This window comes from Triticum urartu, chromosome 5 (assembly GCF_003073215.2).
Source record: "Triticum urartu cultivar G1812 chromosome 5, Tu2.1, whole genome shotgun sequence".
Taxonomy (NCBI): Eukaryota; Viridiplantae; Streptophyta; class Magnoliopsida; order Poales; family Poaceae; genus Triticum; species Triticum urartu.
In genome coordinates this window covers 580,441,932-580,469,392 of record NC_053026.1, presented here as the reverse complement: position 1 = coordinate 580,469,392, position 27,461 = coordinate 580,441,932, and positions in this window count along the sequence as shown.

Sequence of the window (27,461 nt, the reverse complement as noted above, 5' to 3'; positions counted from 1 at the left end):
ACCTCCTGATCCCGATATCCCGACATAGGTAGTAAAGGTAAATTCTCTCTATAGATATGATAAAGCTGAAGTCCCTCCTACTAAAATTGCTAGTCAGTGCTTGGATGAGTTTGATAACTTTATGTTTAAGCAAGATGACTTCAATGCTTATTTTGGTAGACAATTAAAAGAAAATGCTTATATGATTAGATGCTTAGGTGATTATATGGCTAATATTAAAGGTGAACTTAAACTTGTTAGCAAACATGCTTCTATGGTTACCACTGAAGTAGAACAAGTACTTAAGGCTCAAAAAGAAGTGCTTGATGAAATGAATAGTAAGAAAAATGATTATGATGTTAGAGTGGCTACTAGAACTGGTAGAATGACTCAGGAACCTTTGTATCCTGAAGGCCACCCTAAGAGAATCGAGCAAGATTCTCAAAGAAATAATATTGATGTTCCTAGTTCTTCTAAAAAGAAGAAGAAGAAAAATGATAGAACTGTGCAAACTTCTAGTGAACCTATTGTTGAACCACCTGATAATCCAAATGACATTTCTATGTCTAATGCTGAAACACAATCTGGTAATGAACATGAACCTAGTAAAAATATTAATGATGATGTTCATGATGATGCTCAACCTAGTAATGATAATGATGTAGAAGTTGAACCTGATGTTGATCTTGATAACCCACAATCAAAGAATCAACGTTATGATAAAAGAGACTTTGTTGCTAGGAAACATGGTAAAGAAAGGGAACCTTGGGTTCAGAAAACCATGCCTTTTCCTCCGAAACCATCCAAGAAAAAAGATAACGAGGATTTTGAGCGATTTGCTGAAATGATTAGGCCTATCTTTTTGCGTATGCGATTAACTGATGTGCTCAAAACAAATCCTTATGCTAAATATATGAAGGATATCATTACTAATAAAAGAAAGATACCGGAAGCTGAGATTTCCACCATGCTTGCTAATTATACTTTTAAGGGTGGAATACCAAAGAAACTTGGAGACCCCGGAGTACCTACTATACCTTGCTCCATTAAAAGAAATTATATTAAAACTGCTTTACGTGATCTTGGAGCCGGTGTTAGTGTTATGCCTCTCTCTTTATATCATAGACTTGACTTGAATAAGCTGACACCTACTGAAATATCTTTGCAAATGGCTTATAAATCAACTGCTATACCTGTCGGTATTTGTGAGGATGTGCCTGTTGTGGTTGCAAACGTTACTATTTTAACGGACTTTGTTATACTTGATATTCCCGAGGATGATAGTATGTCTATTATTCTTGGAAGACCTTTTCTTAATACTGCAGGGGCTATTATTGATTGCAACAAAGGCAATGTCACTTTTCATGTTAATGGTAATGAGCATATGGTACACTTTTTGAGGAAACAACCTCAAGTTCATAGTATCAACTCTATTGGAAAATTTCCATCGATTATATTTGGAGGTTTTGAATTTCCTCTTCCTACTGTTAAGAAGAAATATGATATACTTATTATAGGGGATGTGCATATCCCCGTTGAGGTAACTTAGTGTTATTCGAAATTTCTCCGGTTTCATGATTATCGGAATGAGTTTGTTAACAAGACTTGATCAACTTTGTTAGTGGATTCTTTTTGATGAGCATGAGATGGATGAAACTAGAAGCACAACTTTCTATACCCTCTCTATACTTTCTGTTATTTATATTAAATAAAGTAAAAATAGTATTTTTCTGTCTGTTTCCTGACTTATCCATGCAATATAAAAATATCCCGAAAATAAAAGTCCTCAGAATGCCATGCCAATTTAATATGATTTTTTCAGGAATATTTGAGGATTTACTGTGCAAAAATTACCGCGGGAGGAGCTGCCACCTGGCCACGAGGGTGGTGGATGCGCCCCCTGCCTCGTGGGCCCACGGTGACGCTCCTCCACTTATCCCAGCACCCATCTTCTTCCTCTGTCTCACAGAAACCCGAAAACCAACTCAAGCACGAGTTCCAGCCACTTTTGCTGTGATTTTCGATCTCCTTGCTCAAAGCACCTCTCGCAAAACTGCTTGGGGAGATTGTTCCCTGGTATGTGACTCCTCTATTGGTCCAATTAGTTTTTGTTCTAGTGCTTTATTCTTTGCAAATTTGTGCTGCATAGGTGACCATGTTCTTGAGCTTGCATGTCAAATTTATATGGTTCCAAGTAGTTCTAATGCTTGATATAGGCTCTAGGCACTTGTAGGAGTAGTTGCTATCAATATTATTGAGTTTGGTTCACTTTTATTTGAAGTTACTAAAAATTTCAGAATTTTTTAGAGAAAAACAATATGCATAGGAAGATGTTACAAGGTGGTTCCTCTAAGAAGCAAGGACCCAGGATTACTATGTGCGATGCTGACGAGGATCCACCAAGAGACGCTCCAGTACGGCCTTGCGAATGGCCGTCGGAAAATTTTATGGACCATGCGGGAATTAAAGAAGAATTCAAAGCATATTTGTGCAATGCCGGTCTTGAGGATTTTGAGGCTAACAAATGCCCCGGTATCATGATCTCACAAGTTCATTTGTGAGGAGGTTTGAGTATTCATCTTCGCATAATTCTCCTTCAGTCATGTTTGATCTTTATGACAAATCTTATACCATGGACTTAGAGGATTTTACTTCTGCTTGCAAACTTCCATCATGAGGTAGTGTTAGGGATCCCCCTAAATCTGAATTTAGAAACTTTCTTGCTAGTATAACTATGGGGGAATCTAGAGATATAACGCAGGCTACCATAGGGAGCATTCACTTTCCTGCTATACATTATTTTGCTCTCTTCATCGGTAGATGCATAAATGCTAAGGATGAAGCATGTCACATGTGTGTCCCTGATCTTAGCATTCTTAGGAGTGTTGTGTAGGAGACCAATCTTATCATATGGGAGCCATTGTAGCTCGTAGGTTGCATCATAATAGACATAATGGAGATTTCTTTGGAGGAATTTATGCAACCCGCTTAGCTCATTTTCTTGCGATAGACATTCGTGAGGGTGATATGGAGTTGCCTCCTGCATATTTAGATTATGACTCTATGGCTTCGCACCAGTTTGTCGAGAGGCCTGAATCACCTCTCTTATATCGTTTAATTTTTGATAAATGACGTGTTTTCTGTATTACTCTCCCTGCTCCTGCCTTCTTTGATTCACAGACAAAAGGAAGATATGTTATTACCAGAGAGGAGGCAGAAGAGTACGAGAGGAGAGCGGAGGCAGCTCGACTCCACGCTGCAGCTCAGCAGGCGATAACCGCTGCGCATCAGTATGATCCCAACTATTCTTCCTCATCACAGTACGACCCCAACAATTATTATTATGGATATCCACCAGGCCAGCCATGACCATAGACCAACTTAAGCCAAAAGCCTAAGCTTGGGGGAGTACGTATTTCTCACCGACATTACATTTATGTTCACACACACTCATTGCTAGATGTCGGTGCTCATACTTTTTCACTATAATATCCATGCTAGTTTATTTTCTTTTTCCTGCTTTCTTCTTGGCTAAACCTTAAGAAAAACCAAAAAAAATTAGTAGTAGTTTATTTTTCTGCTGTAGTAGTAATAATTAAAAAGAAAACCCAAAAATATTTCTCGTTCTTCTTTTGCTTGTTGGGAGCTTTCCCGTGTAAATAGTTTTATTTCTTTTCTTTTCCTTGGGGGTCAGTAGGAGAAGACCATAATTAAATTGTTGAAGTGGCTCTTATATGCATTATTGTTGATTTAACCCAGAGCCCATATTGCCTTGTCTTCTCATGTTTATTGAATGCTCGCAGATTCCAACTAGTCCAATGCACGTACACTCTTATTATTATTCACACCGTTCGGTCGTGCAAGTGAAAGGCAATTATGATGATATATGATGGACTGACTGAGATGAGAAAAGCTGGTATGAACTCGACCTCTTTTGTTTTTGTAAATATGATGAGTCCTTCGTTCTTGATTCAACTTATTATGAATAAACATGTTTGCAATGACAATTAGAGATCATAGTTGCTTGTGCCATGCTTGATTAGCTATGAGTTATAATGGTTTACCTTGTGTGCCAACATGCTATTAAGATGATTATGATGTGGTATGATGGGGTGGTATCATCCTTTGAATGATTTAAGTGACTTGACTTGGCACATGTTCACGCATGTAGTTGAAACAAATCAACATAGCCTTCACGATATTTATGTTCATGGTGGATTTTATCCTACTCATGCTTGCATCCAATGTTTATTAATTTTAATGCGTGTACATGGCTGTTGTCGCTCTCTAGTTGGTCGCTTCCCAGTCTTTTGCGAGCCTTCACCTGTACTAAGCGGGAATATTGCTTGTGCATCCAATCCCCTAAACCCCAAAGTTATTCCAGATGAGTCCACTATACCTTCCTATATGCGGTATCTACCTGCCGTTCCAAGTAAATTTGTATGTGCCAAACTCTAAACCTTCAAATAAACATTCTGTTTTGTATGCTCGAATAGCTCATGTATCAACCAAGGCTATCCTTATCTTCCGTGTTAGGCGGGTTATTCTCAAGAGGAGTGGACTCCACTCCTCACTCACGAGAAAATGGCTGGTCACCGGGATGCCCAGTCCCATGCTTTATGCAAACTAAATCAAAATTAATAGCAAACAAAACTCCCCATGGGACCTGATGTATATTGGAGGCACTCGTTGTTTCGAGCAAGCCATGGATTGATGTTTGTTGGTGGAGGGGGAGTATAAACTTTACCATTCTGTTTGGGAACCGCCTATAATGTGTTTAGCATGGAAGATATCACCATATCTTAGTTGTTATATTGACAATGAAAGTATACCGCTCAAAATACAATTTACCTCTATTTCAAAACCGAGCTCTGGCACCTCTACAAATCCCTGCTTCCCTCTGCGAAGGGCCTATCCATTTACTTTTATGTTGAGTCATCACCCTCTTACTAAAAAGCACTAGCTGGAGAGCACAGCTGTCATTTGCATTCATCACTGTTAATTTATATTGGGTATGACTATGATTGGATCTCTTTTACCATGAATTACAATGTCTAGTCAGTCCTTGATCTTTAAAGGTGCTCTGCATTTATGTTTTGCGGCCTCAGAAAGGGCTAGCGAGATACCATCTTGTATCATATTATGATTGTTTTGAGAAAGTGTTGTCATCCGAGATTTATTATTATGACTTGCTAGTTGATTATGCTATTGATATGAGTAGTTATGAGACCTGAGAATTATTGCAAATGTGTTTAGTGTAACATCCCAAATTTTCAATTATTGCAAGTGTTGTCATCCGCCGCCACATCACCACGCCGCCGCCCCTCACCCACGCCGCCGCCGCCCAACGCCGCCGCCGCCGGAGCCCCTCATCGGAGACCTCGCCAAGGTTGCCCCGCGCTACATCTATTCTTTTCATCGGATCGTTCTCTTGTAATCGTTCCGATTCTTTTCTTCTCTAAACCGTTCCGGTTTTCTAGATCAGTTTTTCGATAGGTTTTTCTTCTCCGAAACCCTAGATCGGATTCGTTTTCTTCTCCGATTTAGTTGCCTTGGACCGTTCGCCGGACCGTTCGTCCTAACGAACGTGATCACCGGATTCTTCTAGGTTAACGAACGTCCGTTCGTTTAACCGTTCTTCTTTTTCTTTTCGTCGGATTTATTCCGCGATCGCGATCTCAGATCCGATCTTCTTCCTAGTCTATTTTTCCGCTCGTTTATCGGAATCAGGTGATTCAAGCGCCTGGAGTTTCGTCTCGAAACCGCCGTTCCGTCTAATCAACTTGAACAAGCTTTTGTTACAGTAAAATTTTGACCTAGTTTCAACTTGCTAGAACCGAGTTGTTTTCTTCCGCCGTTTGTTTTTCGTTCTTTCTTGCAACCGGAGTTCTTAAGTTGAACTACCTGGTTCGATCTCTTGTTCGAGTTTTACCTGTGCATTAGATGAGTACTTATTGTATGCTTGTTGTTTGTCTGCGATAGATTACCCGGATTGCGCCGCTTGTTACTTCGAAACCCTAGGACTCGCGGATCATCAGCAAGGCAAGTAACACTTTGATCATACCTTTTCTACAACCCATGTTTTATTGCATTAGATCAATCCTCACACATTGCATGATTAGGATCTAATTAAATTGTGGGATGGGAAGTAGATGAGGTAGTACCTATTACCTGTATTATTATGAAACCTTTGGGAGTTACTTCTATGTTTGCTTATTATGCCATGCTATGCTAGTAGACGTGGATTGGGTGAGTGATATCCATGACAGATGTGAGATGATAATTTTAATGGTTTATTTAAGGTGGCAACTTAAACACACATCTGGGTGGATTGAGGCACCTGATGTCTATCAGGACTTGCCTGTTTTTTTTGGACCGCCACCCAGGCTCAAAGGGATCATAAGATCTTTCATGCTAGAAACTTCCGTGTGCAGCCACAAGCCATTATGGGCTCTGGCATAGTTGACTAAGTTGTGCGAACTCTTACGGGGTGGACTAGCAGATGTAGGGGATGTAGGTGTACCGGTCTACCCCACATGTAAGGTGCTAGTGCTTCTGAAAGACTATGTCTCGGTCATCCGTATCTCAAACACCATGTAGTGCGAGAAAACAAACGGAGGCGATCGAGTCATGTGGGGAAAAGTGCGCAAACCTCTGCAGAGTAACAAACTAATCATGATTAGCCGTGTCCCCGGTTATGGACAACTTGAGTATCTAGTACTTGAATATCATTGTGAATCTCAACATGTTACTTCTAATTAATGTTATTGGGTTTTAATTACTTTTAATTGGGATTGAGAATGCTGTCAACCATTCTCAATGTTTCACAACCACCATGATAGTTAAATAAATTTATTCCTTTGCAGTAGGGAAAAATTGGCTTTACGCAAAACTGTAACCATAGAGCTTTCCACCAGCCATATATGCATATAGTATAGCTGTTTCATTCCATTACTCTTTATGTGTTACATTGCCAGCATATTCCATGTGCTGGCCCGTTTTCGGGCTGCAACTTCTCATGTTGCAGACTTTTCAGACGACGAATGAGGTGCGTTTAGGTCGTGGTTCTATACTCAGTGATGCCGCTGGAGTTGATGGACCCATTTATCTTCCGAGTCTTCCGCTGTTATCTTTAAAATATGGCCTTAAGTCATATTTATTGTAATAAGTTTTTTTTTGAGCCATCGATGTAATAAGTGTGTGATTGCAACTCTGCTATAAAACCTCGATGTACTGTGTGGTGTCAGCATTACTGATCCAGGGATGACACCGTAGCACAGTAGACGTGATCCATTCGGGTCAGGTCGCTACATTTAGTTATGATCTATGCTGAAAACTTGAATACTGGCTTGACATAGTTACAACAACAAGAGCAAACAGAGTTTGTAGAAGTTTTTCTTTCTTTCAGTTTGTCAACTGAATTGCTTGAGGACAAGCAAGGGTTTAAGCTTGGGGGAGTTGATACGTCTCCGTCGTATCTACTTTTCCAAACACTTTTGCCCTTGTTTTGGACTCTAACTTGTATGATTTGAATGGAACTAACCCGGACTCACGTTGTTTTCAGCAGAATTGCCATGGTGTTGTTTTATGTGCAGAAAACAAATATTCTCGGAATGACCTGAAACTCCATGGAACATCTTAGAAAAAAGAATAAAGAATCATCGCCAAAGATGAAGACTAGGGGGCCCACACCCTTGTCACGAGGGTGGCCCCCCCTAGGGCGCCCCCCACCTCATGGGCCCCCTGGAAACCCTCCGACGCCAACTCCAACTCTATATATTTGCTTTCGGAGAGAGAAAAATTAGGGAGAAGAAATCATCGTGTTTTATGATACGGAGCCGCCCCCAAGCCCTAAAACCTCTCGGGAGGGCTGATCAGGAGTCCGTTCGGGGCTCTGGAGAGGGGGATTCGTCGTCGTCGTCATCATCAACCATCCTCCATCACCAATTTCATGATGCTCACCGCCGTGCATGAGTAATTCCATCGTAGGCTTGCTGGACGGTGATGGGTTGGATGAGATTTATCATGTAATCGAGTTAGTTTTGTTAGGGTTTGATCCCTAGTATCCATTATGTTCTGAGATTGATGTTGCTATGACTTTGCTATGCTTAATGCTTGTCACTAGGGCCCAAGTGCCATGATTTCAGAACTGAACCTATTATGTTTTCATGAATATATGTGAGTTCTTGATCCTATCTTGCAAGTCTATAGTCACCTACTATGTGTTATGATCCGGCAACCCCGAAGTGACAATAATCGGGACCACTCCCGGTGATGACCATAGTTTGAGGAGTTCATGTATTCACTATGTGCTAATGCTTTCTTCCGGTTCTCTATTATAAGGAGGCCTTAATATCCCTTAGTTTCCAATAGGACCCCGCTGCCACGGGAGGGTAGGACAAAAGATGGCATGCAAGTTATTTTCCATAAGCACGTATGACTATAAACGGAATACATGCCTACATTACATTGATGAATTGGAGCTAGTTCTGTGTCACCCTATGTTATGACTGTTACATAATGAACCACATCCGGCATAATTATCCATCACTGATCCGGTGCCTACGAGTTTTCCATATACTGGTTCTCGCTTATTTACTTTCCCGCTGCTACTGTTACAATCACTACAAAATACCAAAAACATTACTTTTGTTGTCTTTACTTTTGTTGCCGCTACCCCCACTATCATATTAGTTTGCTACTAAACACTTTGCTGCAGATACTAAGTTTCCAGGTGTGGTTGAATTGACAACTCAGCTGCTAATACTTGAGAATATTCTTTGGCTCCCCTTGTGTCGAATCAACAAATTTGGGTTGAATACTCTACCCTCGAAAGTTGTTGCGATCCCCTATACTTGTGGGTTATCAACGGCACCTCCGAGTTCTGCACACGTTCAACTCGATGACGTCCCTCGAACTCCGATCCAGCCGAGTGTTGAGTTTGAGTTTCGTCAGCACCACGGCGTGGTGACGATCATGATGTTCTACCGACGTAGGGCTTCACCTAAGCACCGCTACGATATGATCGAGGTGGATTATGGTGGAGGGGGGCACCGCACATGGCTAAGAGATCAAGAGATCAATTTTTGTGTCTATGGGGTGCCCCCTAGCCACGTATATAAAGGAGTGGAGGAGGGGAGGGGCCGGCCCTCTCTATAGTGCGCCCTAGGGGAGTCCTACTCCCACCGGGACTTGGATTCCCCCTTTCCTAGTAGAACTAGGAGCCCTTCCAAGTAGTAGGGGTAGGAGAGAAGGAAAGGGAAAAGAGAAGAGAAGGAAGGAGCGGGCGCAGCCCTTCCCCCTAGTCCAATTCGGACTAGGCCTTGGGGGGCGCACGGCCTGCCTCTCTCTCTTTCCCCTAAAGCCCAATAAGGCCCATACACTCCCCGGCGAATTCCCGTAACTCCCCGGTACTCCGATAAATACCCGAATCACTCGGAACCTTTCCGGTGTCCGAATATAGTCGTCCAATATATCGATCTTTACGTCTCGACCATTTCGAGACTCCTTGTCATGTCCCCGATCTCATCCAGGACTCCGAACTACGTTCGGTACATCAAAACACATAAACTCATAATATAACCGTCATCAAACTTTAAGCGTGCGGACCCTACGGGTTCGAGAACTATATAGACATGATCGAGACACGTCTTCGGTCAATAACCAATAGCGGAACCTGGATGATCATATTGGCTCCTACATATTCTACGAAGATCTTTATCGGTCAAACCGCATAACAACATAGGTTGTTCCCTTTGTCATCGGTATGTTACTTGCCCGAGATTCGATCGTCGGTATCTCAATACCTAGTTCAATCTTGTTACCGGCAAGTCTCTTTACTCGTTCTGTAATACATCATCCCGCAACTAACTCATTAGTTGCAATGCTTGCAAGGCTTAAGTGATGTGCATTACCGAGAGGGCCCAGAGATACCTCTCCGACAATCGGAGTGACAAATCCTAATCTCGATCTATACCAACTCAACAAGTACCATTGGAGACACATGTAGAGCACCTTTATAATCACCCAGTTACGTTGTGACGTTTGGTAGCACACAAAGTGTTCCTCCGGTAAACGGGAGTTGCATAATCTCATAGTCATACTAACATGTATAGGTCATGAAGAAAGCAATAGCAACAAACTAAACGATCAAGTGCTAAGCTAACGGAATGGGTCAAGTCAATCACATCATTCTCCTAATGATGTGATCCCGTTAATCAAATGACAACTCTTTGTCTATGACTAGGAAACATAACCATCTTTGATCAACGAGCTAGTCAAGTAGAGGCATACTAGTGACACTCTATTTGTCTATGTATTCACACATGTATCATGTTTCCGGCTAATACAATTCTAGCATGAATAATAAACATTTATCATGATATAAGGAAATAAATAATAACTTTATTATTGACTCTAGGGCATATTTCCTTCAGATATAATATAGCATGTCACAATCAAAAATTATAGATACATTGGAGACGTATCAGACAGTTGCATTCATGTTAAATAGGGCACCATCTAAATCCATTGAGACGACACCATACGAACTATGGTTTGGCAAGAAACCAAAGTTGTCGTTTCTTAAAGTTTGGGGTTGCGATGCTTATGTGAAAAAAATTCAAACTGATAAGCTCGAACCCAAATCGGAGAAGTGCGTCTTCATAGGATACCCAAAAGAAACTGTTGGGTACACCTTCTATCACAGATCCGAAGGCAAGATATTTGTTGCTAAGAATGGATCCTTTCTAGAGATGGAGTTTCTCTCGAAAGAAGTGAGTGGGAGGAAAGTAGGATGAGGTAGTTGTACCTTCTCTCGAATTGGAAAATGGTTCATCACAGAAATCACTTCCAGTGATGCCTACACCAATTAGTGAGGAAGTTAATGATGATGATCATGAAACTTCAGATCAAGTTACTACCGAACCTCATAGGTCAACCAAAGTACGGTCCACACCAGAGTGGTACGGTAATTCATCACAGAAATCTGTTCCTGTGACTACTACACCAATTAGTGAGGAAGCTAATGATGATGATCATGTAACTTCAGATCAAGTTACTACCGAACCTCGTAGGTAAACTAGAATGAGATCCGCACCAGAGTGGTACGGTAATCCTGTTCTAGAGGTCATGTTACTTGACCATGACGAGCCTACAAACTATGAGGAAGCGATGATGAGCCCAGATTCCGTGAAATGGCTTGAGACCATGAAATCTGAGATGGGATCCATGTATGAGAACAAAGTGTGTACTTTGGTTGACTTGCCTGATGATCGGAAAGCCATAGAGAATAAATGGATCTACAAGAAGAAGACTGACGCTGACGGTAATATTACTGTCTACAAAGCTCGACTTGTTGCGAAAGGTTTTCGACAAGTTCAAGGAGTTGACTACGATGAGACCTTCTCGCCCGTAGCGATGCTTAAGTCTGTCCGAATCATGTTAGCAATTGCCACATTTCATGATTATGAAATTTGGCAAATGGATGTCAAAACAGCATTCCTTAATGGATATCTTTAAAAAGAGTTGTATATGATGCAACCAGAAGGTTTTATCGATCCTAAAGGTGCTAACAAAGTGTGCAAGCTCCAGCGATCCATTTATGGACTGGTGCAAGCCTCTCGGAGTTGGAATATATGCTTTGATAGTGTGATCAAAGCATATAGTTTTATACAGGCTTGCGGTGAAGTCTATATTTACAAGAAAGTGTGGGAGCACTACAGCCTTTCTGATAACTATATGTGAGTGACATATTGTTGATCGGAAATGATGTAGAATTTTCTGGAAAGCATAAAGGAGTTTTTCAAAGAAAAGACCTCAGTGAAGCTGCTTACACATTGAGCATCAAGATCTATAGATAGATCAAGACGCTTGATAAGTTTTTTCAGTGGGTACATACCTTGACAAGATTTTGAAGTAGTTCAAAATTGAACCGTCAAAGAAGGAGTTCTTGCCTGCGTTGCAAGGTGTGAAGTTGAGTAAGACTCGAAACCTGACCATGGCAGAAAATAGAAAGAGAATGAAAGTCATTCCCTATGCCACAGTCATAGGTTCTATAAAGTATGCTATGATGTGTACCAGACCTATTGTGTACCTCACCATGAGTTTGGCAAGAGGGTACAATAGTGATCTAGGAATGGATCACTCGACAGCGGTCAAAATTATCCTTAGTGGAATAAGGATATGTTTCTCAATTATGGAGGTGGCAAGGAGTTCATCGTAAAGGGTTACGTCTATGCAAGCTTTGACACTGATCCAGATGACTCTAAATCTCAATCTGGATACATATTGAAAGTGGGAGCAATTAGCTAGAGTATCTCTGAGCAAAGCATTGTAGACATAGAAAATTTGCAAAAAACATACAACTCTGAATATGGCAGACCCGTTGACTAAACTTCTCTCACAAGCAAAACATGATCACACCTTAGTACTCTTTGGGTGTTAATCACATAATATGTGAACTATTGGTGTTAAATCACATGACGATGTGAACTAAATTATTGACTCTAGTGCAAGTGGGAGACTGAAGGAAATATGCCCTAGAGGAAACAATAAAGTTATTATTTTGTATTTCCTTATATCATGATAAATGTTTATTATCCATGCTAGAATTGTATAAACCGGAAACTTGATACATGTGTGGATACATAGACAAAACACAATGTCCCTATTAAGCCTCTACTAGACTAGCTCGTTAATCAAAGATGGTTAAGTTTCCTAGCCATGGACATGTGTTGTCATTTGATGAACGGGATCACAACATTAGAGAATGATGTGATGGACAAGACCCATCTGTTAGCTTAGCACTATGATATTTTAGTTTATTGCTATTGCTTTCTTCATGACTTATACATGTTCCTATGACTATGAGATTATGCAACTCCCGAATACCGGAGGAAAACTTAGTGTGCTATCAAACGTCACAACGTAACTGGGTGATTATAAAGATGCTCTACAGGTGTCTCCGATGGTGTTTGTTGAGTTGGCATAGATCGAGATTAGGATTTGTCACTCCGTGTTTCGGAGAGGTATCTCTGGGCCCTCTCGGTAATGCTCATTGATGTCTACTACACAACCTTCTTCTTGTAGACGTTGTTGGGCCTCCAAGTGCAGAGGTTTGTAGGACAGTAGCAAATTTCCCTCAAGTGGATGACCTAAGGTTTATTAATCCATAGGAGGCGTAGGATGAAGATGGTCTCTCTCAAACAACCCTGCAACCAAATAACAAAGAGTTTCTTGTGTCCCCAACACACCCAATACAATGGTAAAATGTATAGGTGCACTAGTTCGGCGAAGAGATGGTGATACAAGTGGTATATGGATGGTAGATAAAGGTATTTGTAATCTGAAAATATAAAAACAGCGAGGTAACTAATGATAAAAGTGAGCACAAATGGTATTGCAATGCGTTGAAACAAGGCCTAGGGTTCATACTTTCACTAGTGCAAGTTCTCTCAACAATAATAACATAATTGGATCATATAACTATCCCTCAACATGCAACAAAGAGTCACTCCAAAGTCACTAATAGCGGAGAACAAACGAAGAGATTATGGTAGGGTACGAAACCACCTCAAAGTTATTCTTTCTGATCGATCTATTCCAAGAGTCCGTAGTAAAATAACATGAAGCTATTCTTTCCATTCAATCTATCCTAGAGTTCGTACTAGAATAACACCTTAAGACACAAATCAATCAAAACCCTAATGTCACCTAGATACTCCAATGTCACTTCAAGTATCCGCGGGTATGATTATATGATATGCATCACACAATCTCAGATTCATCTATTCAAACCAACACAAAGTACTTCAAAGAGTGCCCCAAAGATTCTACCGGAGAGTCAAGACGAAAACATGTGCCAACCCCTATGCATAGGTTCATGGGCGGAACCTACAAGTTGATCACCAAAACATACATCAAGTGAATCAATAGAATAACCCATTGTCACCACAATTATCCCACGCAAGACATACATCAAGTGTTCTCAAATCCTTAAAGACTCAATCCGATAAGATAACTTCAAAGGGAAAACTCAATCCATTACAAGGGAGTAGAGGGGGAGAAACATCATAAGATCCAACTATAATAGCAAAGCTCGCGATACATCAAGATCATATCACCTCAAGAACACAAGAGAGAGAGAGAGAGATCAAACACATAGCTACTGGTACATACCCTCAGCCTCGAGGGTGAACTACTCCCTCCTCGTCATGGAGAGCACCGGGATGATGAAGATGGCCAACGGAGAGGGATTTCCCCCTCTGGCAGGGTGCCGGAACGGGTCTAGATTGGTTTTCGGTGGCTACGGAGGCTTCTAGCGGTGGAACTCCCGATCTATTCTGCTCCCCGAAGTTTTTAGTGTATATGGGTATATATAGGAGGACGAAGTACGTCGGTGGATCTCCGAGCTGTCCACGAGGCAGGAGGGCGCGCCCAGGGGGGTGGGCGCGCCCCCACCCTCGTGGGCAGCCCGGGACTCTCCTGGTCCATCTCCGATACTCCGTGGGCTTCGTCTGGTCCAAAAATAAGTTCCGTGAAGTTTCAGGTCAATTGGACTCTGTTTCATTTTCCTTTTCTACGATACTCTAAAACAAGGAAAAAACAGAAATTGGCACTGGGCTCTAGGTTAATAGGTTAGTCCCAAAAATCATATAAAATAGCATATAGATGCATATAAAACATCCAAGGTTGATAATATAATAGCATGGAACAATCAAAAATTATAGATACCTTGGAGATGTATCAGCATCCCCAAGCTTAATTCATGCTCGTCCTCGAGTAGGAAAATGATAAAAACAGAATTTTTGATGTGGAATGCTACCTAACATATTTATCCATGTAGTTCTCTTTATTGTGGCAAGAATATTCAGATCCATAAGATTCAAGACAAAAGTTTAATATTGACATAAAAATAATAATACTTCGAGCATACTAATAAAGCAATCATGTCTCCTCAAAATAACATGGCCAAAGCAAGCTATCCCTACAAAATCATATAGTCTGGCTATGCTCCATCTTCACCACACAAAGTATTTAAATCAGGCACAACCCCGATGACAAGCCAAGCAATTGTTTCATACTTTTGATGTTCTCAAACTTTTTCGATCTTCACGCAATACATGAGCGTGAGCCATGGACATAGCACTATAGGTGGAATAGAATGGTGGTTGTGGAGAAGACAAAAAGGAGAAGATAGTCTCACATCAACTAGCCGTATCAATGGGCTATGGAGATGCCCATCAATAGATATCAATGTGAGTGACTAGGGATTGCCATGGAACAGATGCACTAGAGCTATAAGTGTATGAAAGCTCAAAAAGAAACTAAGTGGGTGTGCATCCAACTCGCTTGCTCACAAAGACCTAGGGCATTTTGAGGAAGCCCATCATTGGAATATACAAGCCAAGTTCTATAATGAAAATTTCCCACTAGTATATGAAAGTGACAACATAAGAGACTCTCTATCATGAAGATCATGGTGCTACTTTGAAGCACAAGTGTGGTAAAAGGATAGTAGCATTGTCCCTTCTCTCTTTTTCTCTCATTTTTTTATTTGACCTTTTCTCCTTTTTTGGCACTTTATTTCTTTTTTTTTTCTTTTTCGTCCAGAGTCTCATCCCGACTTGTGGGGGAATCATAGTCTCCATCATCCTTTCCTCACATGGGACAATGCTCTAATAATGATGACCATCACACGTTTATTTTCTTACAACTCAAGAATTACAACTCGATACTTAGAACAAAATATGACTCTATATGAATGCCTCCGGCGGTGTACCAGGATGTGCAATGACTCATGAGTAACATGTATGAAAGAATTATGAACGGTGGCTTTGCCACAAATACGATGTCAACTACATGATCATGCAAAGCAATATGACAATGATGAAGCGTGTCATAATAACGGAATGGTGGAAAGTTGCATGGCAATATATCTCGGAATGGCTATGGAAATGCCATAATAGGTGGGTTTAAGGTGCCGGCGAAAGTTGCGCGATACTAGAGAGGCTAGCAATGGTGGAAGGGTGAGAGTGTGTATAATCCATGGACTCAACATTAGTCATAAAGAACTCACATACTTATTGCAAAAATCTACAAGTTATCAAAGCAAAGTATTACATGCATGCTCCTAGGGGGATAGATTGGTACGAAAAGACCATCGCTTGTCCCCGACTGCCACTCATAAGGAAGACAATCAATAAATAAATCATGCTCCGACTTCATCACATAACGGTTCACCATACGTGCATGCTACGGGAATCACAAACTTCAACACAAATATTCCTCAAATTCACAACTACTCAAGTAGCATGACTCTAATATCACCATCTTCATATCTCAAAACAATCATCAAGTATCAAACTCCTCATAATATTCAATGCACTTTATACGAAAGTTTTTATTATACCCCTCTTGGATGCCCATCATATTAGGACTAAATTCATAACCAAAGAAAATTACCATGCTGTTTAGGACTTTCAAAATAATATAAGTGACGCATGAAAGTTCATATATTTCTATAAAATAAAACCACCACTGTGCTCTAAAAATATATAAGTGAAGCACTAGAGCAACAACAAACTACTCTGAAAGATATAAGTGAAGATCAATGAGTAGTCGAATAATTATGAAACTATATGAAGACTCTCTAAAATTTAAGAATTTCATATCTTGGTATTTTATTCAAAAAGCAAGAAAAACAAAAGAAAATAAAATGACGCTCCAAGCGAAACACATATCATGTGGCGAATAAAAATATAGCTCCAAGTAAAGTTACCGATGAACGAAGACGAAAGAGGGGATGCCTTCCGGGGCATACCCAAGCTTAGGCTCTTGGTTGTCCTTGAATACTATCTTGGGGTTCCTTGGGCATCCCCAAGCTTAGGCTCTTGACACTCCTTATTCCATAGTCCGTCGAATCTTTACCCAAAACTTGAAAACTTCACAACACAAAACTTAACAGAAAACTCGTAAACTCCATTATTATAAGAAAATAAATCACCACTAAGGTACTGTTGTGAGCTCATTATTTATTTATATTGGTGTAATATCTACTGTATTCCAACTTCTCTATGGTTCATACCCTCCGATACTACTCATAGATTCACCAAAATAAGCAAACAACACATAAAAAACAAAATCTATCAAAAACAGAACAGTCTGTAGTAATCTGGATCAAACGTATACTTCTGGAACCCCAAAAATTCTAAAATAAATTTCTGGACATGAGGAATTTATCTATTAATCATATGCAAAAAAAATTAACTAAATAGAACTCTCCAATAAAAATGGCAGCAATTCTCGTGAGCGCTAAAGTTTCTGCTTTTTACAGCAAGATCAACAAGACTTTCCCCAAGTCTTCCCAACGGTTCTACTTGGCACAAACACTAATTAAAACATAAAAACTCAATCATAACAGAGGCTAGATGATTAATTTATTACTAAACAGTAACAAAAAGCAAGGAACAAAAATAAAGTTGGGTTGCCTCCCAACAAGCGCTATCGTTTAACGCCTCTAGCTAGGCATGATGATTTCAACGATGCTCACATAAAAGATAAGAATTGTAACATAAATAGAGCATCATGAAGAATATGACTCGAACATTTAAGTCTAACCCACTTCCTATGCATAGGGATTTTTTGAGAAAACAACTTATGGGAACAATAATCAACTAGCATAGGAAGGCAGAACAAGCATAACTTTAAAACTTTAAGCACATAGAGAGGAAACTTGATATTATTGCAATTCCTACAAGCATATATTCCTCCCTCATAATAATTTTCAGTAGCATCATGAATGAATTCAACAATATAACCAGCACCTAAAGCATTCTTTTCATGATCTACAAGCATAGAAATTTTATTACTCTCCACACAAGCAAAATTCTTCTCATGAATAATAATGGGAGCAGACTCAACAAAATAGTTATCATGTGAGGCATAATCCAATTGAAAACTAAAATCATGATGACAAGTTTCATGGATATCATTATTCTTTATACAATACAAGTCATCACAATAATCATCATAGATAGCAACTATGTTCTCATAATCAATTGGAACCTTTTCCGGAATAGTGGATTCATCACAAAATAAAGTCATGACCTCTCCAAATCCACTTTTATCAATATAATCATCATAAATAGGAGGCGTGCTTTCATCATAATACATTTTCTCATCAAAACTTGGGGGACAAAAATATCATATTGATCAAACATAGCTTCCCCAAGCGTGTGGCTTTGCATATCATTAGCATCATGGATATTCAAGGAATTCATACTAACAACATTGCAATCATGCTCATCATTCAAAGATTTAGTGCCAAACATTTTAATGCATTCTTCTTATAACACTTTGGCATAATTTTCCTTTCCATCATACTCACGAAAGAAATTAAAAAGATGAAGCGTATGAGGCAACCTCAATTCCATATTTTTTGTAGTTTTATTTTATAAACTAAACTAGTGCTAAAACAAGAAACAAAAATATTCGATTGCAAGATCTAAAGATATACCTTCAAGCGCTAACCTCCCTGGCAACGGCGCCAGAAAAGAGCTTGATGTCTGCTACACAACCTTCTTCTTGTAGACGTTGTTGGGCCTCCAAGTGCAGGGGTTTGTAGGACAGTAGCAAATTTCCATCAAGTGGATGACCTAAGGTTTATCAATCCGTAGGAGGCGTAGGATGAAGATGGTCTCTCTCAAACAACCCTGCTACCAAATAACAAAGAGTCTCTTGTGTCCCCAACGCACCTAATACAATGGTAAATTGTATAGGTGCACTAGTTCAGCGGAGAGATGGTGATACAAGTGGTATATGGATGGTAGATAAAGGTATTTGTAATCTGAAAATATAAAAACAGCAAGGTAACTAATGATAAAAGTGAGCACAAACGGTATTGCAATGCGTTGAAACAAGGCCTAGGGTTCATACTCTCACTAGTGCAAGTTCTCTCAACAATAATAACATAATTGGATCATATAACTATCCCTCAACATGCAACAAAGAGTCACTCCAAAGTCACTAATAGCGGAGAACAAACGAAGAGATTATGGTAGCGTACGAAACCACCTCAAAGTTATTCTTTCTGATCGATCTATTCAAGAGTCCGTACTAAAATAACATGAAGCTATTCTTTCGGTTCAATCTATCCTAGAGTTCGTACTAGAATAACACCTTTAAGACACAAATCAATCAAAACCCTAATGTCACCTAGATACTCCAATGTCACCTCAAGTATCCGCGGGTATGATTATACGATATGCATCACACAATCCCAGATTCATCTATTCAAACCAACACAAAGCACTTCAAAGAGTGCCCCAAAGTTTCTATCGGAGAGTCAAGACGAAAATGTGTGCCAACCCCTATGCATAGGTTCATGGGTGGAACCCGCAATTTGATCATCAAAACATACATCAAGTGAATCAATAGAAATAACCCATTGTCACCACGGTTATCCCATGCAAGACATACATTAAGTGTTCTCAAATCCTTAAAGACTCAATCCGATAAGATAACTTCAAAGGGAAAACTCAATCCATTACAAGAGAGTAGAGGGGGAGAAACATCATAAGATCCAACTATAATAGCAAAGCTCGCGATACATCAAGATCGTATCACCTTAAGAACACAAGAGAGAGAGAGAGAGAGAGATCAAACACATGGCTACTGGTACATACCCTCAGCCCCGAGGGTGAACTATTCCCTCCTCGTCATGGAGAGCACCGGGATGATGAAGATGGCCACCGGAGAGGGATTTCCCCCTCCGGCAGGGTGCCAGAACGGGTCTAGATTGGTTTTCGGTGGCTACGGAGGCTTCTGGCGGCGGAACTCCCGATCTATTCTGCTCCTCGAAGTTTTTAGGGTATACGGGTATATATAGGAGGAAGAAGTACATCGGTGGATCTTTGGGCTGTCCACAAGGCAAGGGGGCGCGCCTAGGGGGGTGGGCGTGCCCCCCCCCACCCTCGTGGGCAGCCCGGGACTCTCCTGGTCCATCTCTGATACTCCGTGGGCTTCTTCTAGTCCAAAAATAAGTTCCGTGAAGTTTTCGGTCAATTGGACTCCGTTTGATTTTCCTTTTCTGCGATACTCTAAAACAAGGAAAAAAACCGAAACTGGCACTGACACTGGGCTCTAGGTTAATAGGTTAGTCCCAAAAATCATATAAAATAGCATATAGATGTATATAAAACATCCAGGGTTGATAATATCATAGCATGGAGCAATCAAAAATTATAGATACATTGGCGACGTATCATTCATCACTATAAGCCTTGCAAGCAATGTGACTAATGAGTTAGTTGCGGGATGATGCATTACGAAACGAGTAAAGAGACTTGCCAGTAACGAGATTGAACTAGTTATGATGATACCGATGATCGAATCTCGGGCAAGTAACATACCGATGACAAAGGGAACAACGTATGTTGTTATGCGGTTTGACCGATAAAGATCTTCGTAGAATATGTAGGAGCCAATATGAGCATCCAGGTTCCGCTATTGGTTATTGATTGGATATTTGTCTCGGTAATGTCTACATAGTTCTCGAACCCGTAGGGTCCGCACGCTTAACGTTCGATAATGATTTGTATTATGAGATTCATGTTTTGATGAACCGAAGTTTGTTCGGAGTCCTGGATGAGATCACGGACATAACGAGGAGTCTCTAAATGGTTAAGAGGTAAAGATTCATATATTGGAAGGTTGCATTCGGACATCGGAATGGTTCCGAGTGGTTCGGGCATTTTTTTCGGAGTACGGGGAGGTTACCGAAACCCCCCGGGAGAAGTTATGGGCCTTATGGGCCATAAGAGGGAAGTACACCAGCCCACAAGCGGCTGGTGCGCCCCCCCCCCTTGGGCAGGAGGCCGATTTGGACTAGGAGAAGGGGGCGCCCCTCCCCCTTTCCTTCACCTTCTCCCTTCCCCCTTTCCTACTCTGTGTGGGAGGTGGAATCCTACTAGGACTAGGGAGTCCTAGTAGGACTCCACACCTTGGCGCGCCCCCTTAGGGCCGGCTGCCTCTCCCTCTCCGTGTGCGGTGCCCCCCTCCACAGTTACACACCTCAGTCATACCGTTGCAGTGCTTAGGCGAAGCCTTGTGTCGGTAACTTCATCATCACCGTCACCACGCCGTCGTGCTGACGGAACTCTCCCTCGGCCTCAACTGGATCAAGAGTTCGAGGGACGTCGCCGAGCTTAACGTGTGCAGATCGCGGAGGTGCTGTACGTTCGGCACTTGGATCGGTTGGACCGCGAAGATGTTCGACTACATCAACCGCGTTACTAAACACTTCCACTTTTGGTCTACGAGGGTACGTACACACACTCTCCCCTCTCCTTGCTATGCATCTCTTAGATAGATCTTGCGTGATCATAAGTAAAAAAATTGAAATACGGCGTTCCCCAACATTGCCCGGTCCATGGTTCTCTGCAATACCATCAAGCTTTGCCATCTCTGGGAAAAGGCGCATTGTTTTTCTTTTGTTGTTAAACTTGTATGTGAAGTTCATTTGGAGTGTCTATACATTGTTGTAACTGTGCTTTCCTAGCAGCTGATTCTTTCTCATATATTTTAGAATACCAATAACCTTCAATAATTCCAGTTTATTTCTATCCACATACATTATGTTTAATATAAGCTCTCAAACCCCCAATGTAATAGCTGAGAAATAAATTTTCAAATAGGAATGGATGATCTCTTTCAAAAACTGTCACACAATACTCAAAGTTGTCAATGTAGTTAGCCACAGTTGTTTTTTGTTGTATGTTCTTCAGTAGTTCCATGGCTTTATGTATTGACGCTTCAAAAAATATGTCTGCTAACATGTGCATAGTCGTTGCCCTTAATCATATTTTGATATTGTTGACAACATACATATAGGGAACTAATCATCTCTGTCAAGTGCATCTCAGGTTTATTTCCCAAAAGATAATAGTGCGGATCATGACTGACATGTTCAAGATGGTCAAAGTACGGAGAAACAAGACAAAAAAGCTCTGGCTCTTCTCATTTTCCTCTAGATATAGGGATCCCACACTATTAAGAGGGGGTCACTGGTTCTTGCAAAAGACTTGCTCAAAATCTAGGAAAACCTCTTGGTGGAGTTTTTACCCTAGTTGTGATGTTGGCCTCTGCCTTGTCTGGACGGCCGAAGGTTTCCGGACGACCGGCGCGTCACAGTTCTCTGGTTGTCCGTTGCTCACCGGAAATTCGGTGCCATGACACCAGTAAGAAATCCATGGATTTCTGATCCTTCCAGACGACCGGCTTTCGGACATCCGTGGGTGACCGGAAATCTGATGCCTCATCATAGAGCCGAAATGACGGATTTCCGATCCTCTCCGGACGACCGTGCACCGGACGTCCGACGTTCTTCGGACATTTGCACCTTGTGTTCCCAATTCTCTCTGCTGTTGCGCTGACCCATTCCAGTCTCCAGTGGTCGGACGTCCAGTCCTTCTTTTCTGTCCGGATGTCCAGTGTCCTTCGGACGTCCGGCAACTGCGCAACTTAAGTGATCTCCAACGGCCATTTTCTCACTAGGACTATATATATCTTTCTCCCACCCCGAGTGAGAGTTGTCCAACGCAGTAAAAAGATTCTAAGAACACTTTTCTCTCGCACTCTCTCTTGATTTCACCAAATCCTAGATCCCGAGTGCATTTGTGAGAATTCTTGAGTGTTGTTCCAATCAAAAGATAGATCGTTCCTCTCTCCTCCTCCCAACCAAAGGAATTCATGATTTGAGCAAGTTTTGAGTGGTACCCTTGATCTTCTTGCTCTTGGGGGTTGGAGACTCCTAGGCGGTAGGAGTTCTTCGGTGAGTTCCACGGTGGGCGCCAACTGTCGGGGCGAAGGCATTTCCACGCCATGGCAAGGGGCACGCACCCGGCGAGGAGAATTGAAAAGGCCAGGGCGGCTCATTCGCAGCGGCTTAAGGTCAATTTGGAGCAGTGGAGTTGACAGTAGGTTTAGATAGTGGCTCGAAGCCGTGAGGCAGGGATGCCGGGCCACGACAGATGCAGGTGGAGAGGCGGTTCACCGCGGTGGGACAGAACAGCTCACCACGAAGAGAACAGCAATAGCGACTCGATGGGTTGGCCGCTAATCTTACAGCAGCGTAATCGCTTGGCTCAGAGGTTTCTGCAACATCAAGGAGCAGACCAGGCTGTGTGCACATGAAGATGTATCTCTGATCAAGGACGGACAGAAATAGAGTTCAGTTATAGATTCAGTTGTGCTCCTGCTGTAAGTGGACATGTACTTGGATCCGAACCGAGCCACCGCGGGGTGAGAACGGCACCATGACGGCTGCAGTAGCAACACCGACGAGGCGAAACCCAGTAGCAGCGGCAGTGTCGGCCACGGCGGCTCATGGCAGTAGCGAAGTCCATGGGGCAGAGGTAGAACCGGGGGCCGCGGGCGAACCGGTGTTGGAGTACAGTGATGACCCACAAGTATAGGGGATCTATCGTAGTCCTTTCGATAAGTAAGAGTGTCGAACCCAACAAGGAGCAGAAGGAAATGATAAGCGGTTTTCAGCAAGGTATTCTCTGCAAGTACTGAAATAAGTGGTAACAGATAGTTTTGTGATAAGATAATTTGTAACGAGCAACAAGTAACAAAAGTAAATAAAGTGCAGCAAGGTGGCCCAGTCCTTTTTGTAGCAAAGGACAAGCCTGGACAAACTCTTATATAAGGAAAAGCGCTCCCGAGGACACATGGGAATATCATCAAGCTAGTTTTCATCACGTTCATATGATTCGCGTTCGGTACTTTGATAATTTGACATGTGGGTGGACCGGTTCTTGCGTGTTGTTCTTACTTGAACAAGCATCCCACTTATGATTAACCTCTATTGCAAGCATCCGCAACTACAACAAAAGTATTAAGGTAAACCTAACCATAGCATGAAACATATGGATCCAAATCAGCCCCTTACGAAGCAACGCATAAACTAGGGTTTAAGCTTATGTCACTCTAGCAACCCATCATCTACTTATTACTTCCCAATGCCTTCCTCTAGGCCCAAATAATGGTGAAGTGTTATGTACTCGACGTTCACATAACACCACTAGAGGCTAGACAACATACATCTCATCAAAATATCAAACGAATACCAAATTCACATGACTACTAATAGCAAGACTTCTCCCTTGTTCTCAGGAACAAACGTAACTACTCACAAAGCATATTCATGTTCATAATCAGAGGGGTAATAATATGCATAAAGGATCTGAACATATGATCTTCCACCAATTAAACCAACTAGCATCAACTACAAGGAGTAATTAACACTACTAGCAACCTACTAGCACCAATCCCGGACTTGGAGACAAGAATTGGATACAAGAGATGAACTAGGGTTTTGAGATGAGATGGTGCTCATGAAGATGTTGATGGAGATTGCCATCTCCCGATGAGAGGAGCGTTGGTGATGACGATGGCGATGATTTCCCCCTCCGAGAGAGAAGTTTCCCCGGCAGAACAGCTCTACCGGAGCCCTAGATTCGTTCCGCCTCGTGGCGGCGGAGTTTCATCCCGAAAGGTTGCTTCTGGTTTTTTTCTTGATGAAAGACTTCATATAGCAGAAGATGGTCATCTGAGAGCCACCAGGGGGCCCACGAGGTAGGGGGCACCCCCCCCCCCACCCTCATGGACAGGGTGTGGGCCCCCTGGTCTTCATCTTTGGCGGGGATTTTTCATTATTTATTATAAGGTATTCCGTGGAGTTTCAGGACTTTTGGAGTTGTGCAGAATAGGTCTCTAATATTTGCTCCTTTTCCAGCCCAGAATTCCAGCTGTCGGCATTCTCCCTCCTTATGTAAACCTTATAAAATAAGAGAGAATAGCCATAAGTATTGTGACATAATGTGAAATAACAGCCCATAATGCAATAAATATCGATATAAAAGCATGATGCAAAATGGACGTATCAACTCCCCCAAGCTTAGACCTCGCTTGTCCTCAAGTGAAAGCCGATAACAATAAATGTGTCCCCATGTTTAGAGGTAGAGGCGTCGATAAAAATAAAATACGGACATGAAGGCATCATGATTATTCTCATAACAGCAACATATATAGATATTTTCATATGATTACTTATGTTCAAGTGATGATCTATTCACAATGCAAAATTATGAATCAGAAACCTTATTGAGAACCAAAAAACTATAACCTCAGTCATTGAAGCAATTGCAATTTATCATAACATCAGAAAGAGTCTATGTCAGAGCTAAAAAGCAAGTCCACATACTCAACTATCATCTAGTCCTTCATAATTGCTAACACTCACGCAATACTTGTGGTTACGGAGTTTTAATCGGAAACAGAGAAAGATAGGGGCTTATAGTTTCGCCCCACAACCTTTTACCTCGAGGGTAATGTCAACAATAATAACTCATGCTCCCCTACATCCAATTAGATATATATATATCAGGTTCTTTCCAACATGCTGGGCTTGCCAAAGGATAAAATGAAAAAGGGAGAGGTGAAGATCACCATGACACTTGCATAAGGTAGAAGATAATAATAAAAGATAGGCCCTTCGCAGAGGGAAGCAGAGGTTGCCATGCGCTTTTATGGTTGGATGCACAAAATCTTAATGCGAAAGAACGTCACTTTATATTGCCCCTTGTGATATGAACCTTTATTATGCAGTTCGTCGCTTTTATTACTTCCACATCACAAGATCGTATAGAGCTTATTTCTCCCACACTAATCATACATATTTAGAGCAATTTTTATTGCTTTGCACCGATGACAACTTACTTGAAGGATCTTACTCAATCCATAGGTAGATATGGTGGACTCTCATGGCAAAACTGGTTTAAGGGTATTTGGAAGCACAAGTAGTATCTCTACTTGGTGCTGAGAATTTGGCTAGCATGAGGGGGAAAGGCAAGCTCAACATGTTGGATGATCCATGACAACATACTTTATCTCATATATAATAAAACATAACCCATTACGTTGTCTTCCTTGTCCAACATCAACTCTTTAGCATGTCATATTTTGATGAGTGCTCCCAATCATAAAAGATGTCAATAATAGTATATTTATATGTGAAACCTCTCTTTGCTTATTACTTCCTATTGATTGCAACGATGACCAAAGCTATGTCTGCCAACTCCCAACAACTTTTAATCGTCACACTCTTTCTATGTGAAGTCATTACTATCAATAAGATGATCTCTTGTTTCTTCTTATTCTTTTTCTCTTTTCTTTTATTCACCCAAGATCATAGCAAGAAAATCAAGCCCTTGACTCAACACTAATCTTTATTATATAACTCATGGACTCGATTACATAGAGATCATAAGGCAAAACTCAAAACTAGATCATGCCATAAACTTTATTCTACTAGATCAAAATACTACAAATAGGATCGAACTAAGGAAAACGGTAAAGATAGGAGTTGTGATTGTGATACGATACCGGGGCACCTCCCCCAAGCTTGGTTGTTGCCAAGGGGAGTGCCCATACCCATGTGATTATATCTCCTTGGTTGGTGAAGAAGGTGGAGGTGTTGTTGACTTAGTTGATGGCATAGACTTCTCCCTTAATTTATGCTTGAGGATGGCATTTTGGTCCCTCAGATCATCAATCTCCCACTCCAGGGTTAATATCTTTTTGCATAGGTCCTGCTTATTTTCCTGCAAGAGACGAAAAGGGATAAACTCGAATTTTGATTTCTTTACCCTATCAGGGAGACTTGACCTTTTGAACTCCACGTGCATATCCCCAGGTTGAGGTAATGGGGCTTCATCTTCATTTGAGCTCGTCTCCTCCTTCCCATTGGGTTCATAGTCCTATTCTTCCTCCGTGGTCCAACCATCATGCTCCACATCTCCATAGACCTTAGGATTAGCTAAGTAATCATCCACATAGCTTTCTCCTTCCGAATCCTGGGAAGACATGTTGATCTAATCTGCAGCGGGACAGCTCGAAACAAAAACAGTGGATAATTGTGTGATACGGGAGTCAAAACCTTTGGGAGAATATATAGTGAATTTTTACTGACCAAAATACGTATCGTGCAAGAAAACAGAGTCCGGAAGGCACACGACGTGCTCACGAGGTAGGGGGGCGCGCCCTCCACCCTCGTGGGGCCCTCGTGTCCTTCCCGGACTGCTACTTAATTTTCTATTTTTCTAAATATTCCAAAACGGAGAAATATTTCCTTAAAAACTATTTTGGAATTGGTTTACTTACCGTACCACATACCTATTCCTTTTTGGAGTCTGAAACGTTCTGGAAAGTATCCCTTATGTATTCCTCCGGGGTTACGGTTTCAATAATATTGGTTTCAACATTTATGGGATTACCTGAGATATAATGTTTGATTCTTTGACCGTTTACCACCTTCGGATTTGTGCCTTCGAAGTTGTTGATTTTTATGGCACCGGAACGATAGACCTCCTCGATAACATAGGGGCCTTCCCATTTAGAGAGAAGTTTTCCTGCAAAAA